Genomic DNA, 4,749 nt, shown 5'->3' on the forward strand with positions numbered 1-4,749 from the left:
ACAAAAAAAGACATTACAAAAGTCATAATTAGAAAAACTCAGAAATGAGACAATAGCACTTAGGACAGATTTAGAAATAAAAGAAACAATCATTTCAGGTACGAAGACAAATGAGAAAAAAATACAAGAGCAAATCACATGATGCTAATGAGAAATAAAATGTGAAAATTTGAATTTTTTAAAATCAAAAGACGGGTACCTGGGTGGCTCAGTGGGTTAAGCCGCTGCCTTCGGCTCAGGTCATGATCTCAGGGTCCTGGGATCGAGCCCCCATTGGGCTCTCTGCTCAGAAGGGAGCCTGCTTCCCCCTCTCTCTCTGCCTGCCTCTCTGCCTACTTATGATCTCTGTCTATTAAATAAATAAGCAAAATCTTTTAAGAAAATAAAAAAAGAAAAGCACATATAAAGGAGTTCAAGAGAATATATAGGAAATAGTTAAAGGAGTGCATGGAAATGACATTCATAATAAGGGAACAGAACAAATACTAGAAACTAAAATTCAAGAAAACTTCCCTGAAATTAAAAAAAGGAGAGGAGCGGGAGGGGAGAGATTTGATACTACATTGCGTTAGTCAGGATTCATGAAGGAGAAAGAAACTACAAAGGAATCTGAACAGGAAAGTTTCATATCAAGGATTATTAACTACAACAGGAGGTTGGAATAATGGAGAAATGGTCAGTAAAGAGTGAAAGGAACTTTAAAGAATACAAAAGTAGCAGATGAAGGGAAAAGTCTTTGCACCTAGGTCTGAGGTAGAAGAACCAAGAAAAGGTCCTCCTACCTCAGGACTGATGCCCAGACCTTGGAAGGGGGACACAGTTGTGACTAACTGGATCCTGGAGAAGTTTGCTGAAGCTGAAACCACCCAAGGGAATGCCAAGGGAAGCTCCCCATGGGTAGTGCCCTGTGCTGATGACCACCAGGCTCTGCTGGAGCTAAGAGCTCCACTCGCAGCAGGCACCCCGTCAGCCTGGTGCAGGAGGCACACTTGACACACGAGAAACCCCTTCTGCCTCCAGTGCCCCTCCAGCGCCCTCTACTGACAAAGTGGAGCACTGGGCCAGTTCTCAAAGAAGAAATAGCTACAGGGTCCCACTCCATTTCAGCAGAGCAGACCGTGAAGATGGTCTTGGAAGCTGAGAATCAATAGATGAATAACTACGGCACATTTATTAAAAAAGAATACAACATGCTTGAGAAAACTGACTCAGAATGAACAACACCAAGGCATATTTTAGTAAATTTACTGGCTATTAAGGGAGGGGGAATCCTTTAATCATCGAAGTGACAAAGAACAAGTGACTTACAAGAGAAGGAAAATTAGATTATCATCAGACTTTTCAATAGCATTTCTTTGTATCAGAAAAATAAATGGTGTGAGCTATCTCAGGCAAAAGTGTGAGCCCAGGATTTTATATTAAAGGAAACGGACTTTCAATTATAAAAGGTACAAACTGTAATCAATGTACAAGAACGCAGGAATATTGTTCCCATGAGAACTTCCTGAAGAATTTACTAGAGAACAAGACTCAGACTGCCCAAATTACTAGCTACGTCAGCATGAGAACAGAGAGCAGTAAATACACAGTCACTAGTAGAACCAAAACTATATGATGTTTAAAAGGCAGAGAATATGGTATATGAAGGCCGTAAGCTCTATTGATGTAGATACTGCTTTTTTAAAAAAATATGGAATACTTCATGAATTTGTGTGTCACCCTTGTGTAGGGGCAGTGCTACTCTTCTCAGTATCATTTCAATTTTAGTCATGTCCTGCCAGAACAGGAACTTTTAAACTCATCTCAGTGATCATTCTCATGGCAGCAGCGTTAGCGCTGATATTCCCTGTTGTGTGTGTAATGTTGCCTAAAACAAATGAGTAATTTTGAACTATTTTAACTATTGTCCCCTGTGTCCTAAAAATTAGGATTCTCAGTGTGGAAGAAAGAAGAGACAGCTGTAATTTTTTAAAAGATTAAATAAAAAAATCTATAGTCTTGAAATTTAATGAAAAACAGTATGAACTTGTGAGGTATTTAATCTATCATTCTATCTGTATCGAATAGCTCCATCCATTGAAAAGGCCTGGAAACAAGGACCAATTCATAGCAGTGAGCATCCTTGGGGTCCACAGTGTGGTCACAAGATGCCATTTCCCACAAAAGGTCAGGGCTGCACAGAGAAATGACTGTGAGGTCAGGGGAGAAAATGTACAAAAGGCATCTGGGCCATCCTGACATACATGACAGCGCATGAGCCATCATGGATGGACTATCTGTGTACTAGGGTAGTGTCAAAAAACACAGAAGCCAACCCAGAGGGGTTCCCACTGGCCAAAGACAGAACAATTTGAGCTTTGAACATAGTAATAATTGCAACAGATTGAAGCTCATCAAATTTCTTTAAATCTGTGAGTTCATGAGGATATTGAAAAAATGAACTGGTCACCTGCAGAGGATAGTAAGGAGGCAGGTTATTATTCCGCAAACTGATAAACATAGGGAATAAAGAAAGCATTTATCCAGCCTCTTCTACATGAGCTATACCACTGGGTAACCTCATGGTAGATGAGAGGAAGCATCTGTTTATAAAGAAATCCATCAAATAAATGAAAAAAGAAATGATGGAATTAAAACATCATCATTTGGTAGTGGTGGCAGCTGTGGTTCTTTTCATTACCTCGCGCATAGAACACTGGAACGATCTCATCAACGACGCCATCATCTGTTTAACACTCTCAAGACATTTTCTCAAAGCCTATTTACTTATAAATTGTGTGGAATGACAAAATTAATAAGCAATAAAATGTGAGTCATAGCACAATGAAAACAATATATGTCACTATCTTGGACCCCCAGTGAATTAATGAGTCTAGGGACTGAGCATCTACAGCTACAAATATCACAAAGGGAGAGGCAGCCTGACATTATGTGGCCCCTGATGAAGGAACGCATCACACCCAGAGTCTCGCCAGAGAGACAGAGCCAAGGCAGACCAAGCTTCGAAATCCAGCTAACAAGGAGCAGCAAATACAAAGGGCAGCAGAGCATATGGAACTGTCCCATGAGCAGGTAGAAAACAACAGTCCAAGGGCCTGGATTCTTCAACAGAAAAAATAAAAAGAAAGGAAAGGAGGAGAGGAGACTCTGAAGATTAAAGAGAGATAAATATATATTTTTAAAAGTGGGCAAGACTGGGGTGCGTGGCTGGCACAGTGGTCGGGTAAGCATCCAACTCTCGGTTTTGGCTCAGGGTCATGAGATCGAGCCCTGTGTTGGGCCCTGCACTCAGCGTGGACTCTGCTTGAGATTCTCTCTCCTTCTCCCTCTGCCTCTCCTGCTCATGCGCTCATGCTCTCTCCTTCAAATAAATAAATTTTAAGAAAAAAAAAAAGTGGGCAAGACTGAGGCATAGTTTCTAGAGATACACACTTGGTTGCTGAAACTATAAAGGAATGCAAGGAAGTGATTATTATGAAAACCAGGTAGTGGTTACTCTTGGTGGGAGGGATGGGGGGGACACGACTGTGATTTGGCTGGGGAACATGGAGGTGCTGCTTGGGTGGCTGCAACATTCCACTTTTTGGGGTATAAGAGCATTGCGGGCATTTGCCTTATAATACTCTATTAAGCTCTACCTTTGTTTTGTGTGTCTTTCTCTATCTCTATTTCAAAGAGTTTAAGTAAAAAGATTTTTTAAGTAAAAAGAATTTAAAAAGGACTGTTGGGGTGCTTGGATAGTGCAGTTAAGTGACTCGCTCTTGGTTTTCGCTGGGGTCATGATCTCAGAATTACGAGATCGAGTAATGCGACAGGTGCACACTGAGCAGAGTCTGCCTAAGACTCTTTCTACCTCTTCCTCTGTCCCTTCCACCTGTACTCTCTCTCCCTTTCAAATAAATAAATAAATCTTTTAAAAAAATAAATTAAAAGGAATGTTAAAAAAATTCATGTATGTATCACGTAACACTATGGTACAAACAGGACACTTTGGGAAATGTTGAGCTCTTCCATAAGCCTGGATATGAGAGGCACTAGAAGCCACCTAGCCCCAAGAAAGTCTCTCTCTAAAGACATCCGTGCCCGTTTGGGCTGGATGGACTTCATGCTGGGAGTAGGGAAGAGGACAGCAGGAAAGTGAGGCCTGTACCAGACAGCCTGAGGACACATGGGGCAGTGGATGCAGTGTGGATGTCAGCAATGTCACGCACAAACAAAATGCAGGTAAAGCCATGGCATCTGAATAAGGCCTGGATTGTACCCATGTCCACTCCTAATTTAGATATTATGCTGAAGTTATGGGAGATGTTAGCAATGGGGGGACTGGGTGAAAGGTACAGAGGGTTGCTTCTATTTTTGCAACTACTTGTACAGTAGAATCTATAATTATCTCAAAATTAATTTCCTTAAAAAGAAGATATGTAAGTGCACTGATAGGTCTTCATTTCTCCCTGAGGCTCATCCTGCTCCCGGGGTTGAGGAGGCTGGGGCAGCATTCACAAGTACCCTGCCCTCACAGTTCCACATTCAGCAGCATCCCCAGGCCCTCCCTATTAAGCTGCTTCAATTTCCCAGTGAGAACAGAACAAGACAGCTCAAAGAGAGATGCTGGCATATATACAAGTGTGTTCACCTTCCTTTCTGGAGGATAGGGAGAGCATGTGCGTGCACACACACGCACATACACAACCTTACTCTGGGACTCACAGCGCCACAATGACAGCTCTTCTTTAAAGGCTCCTGGATGTC

General features: G+C 41.8%; 1 non-coding gene across 1 annotated transcript; it reads right to left on the bottom strand.

Annotated features, from left to right (window-relative positions):
• Nucleotides 1-1,684: 1,684 nt before the first annotated feature.
• Nucleotides 1,685-1,788, bottom strand: LOC131828314 (U6 spliceosomal RNA). The gene has a single exon (XR_009352339.1). It is a non-coding gene; the product is annotated as a U6 spliceosomal RNA (small nuclear RNA).
• Nucleotides 1,789-4,749: the final 2,961 nt, after the last annotated feature.

This window comes from Mustela lutreola, chromosome 3, assembly GCF_030435805.1.
Source record: "Mustela lutreola isolate mMusLut2 chromosome 3, mMusLut2.pri, whole genome shotgun sequence".
Lineage (NCBI taxonomy): Eukaryota > Metazoa > Chordata > Mammalia > Carnivora > Mustelidae > Mustela > Mustela lutreola.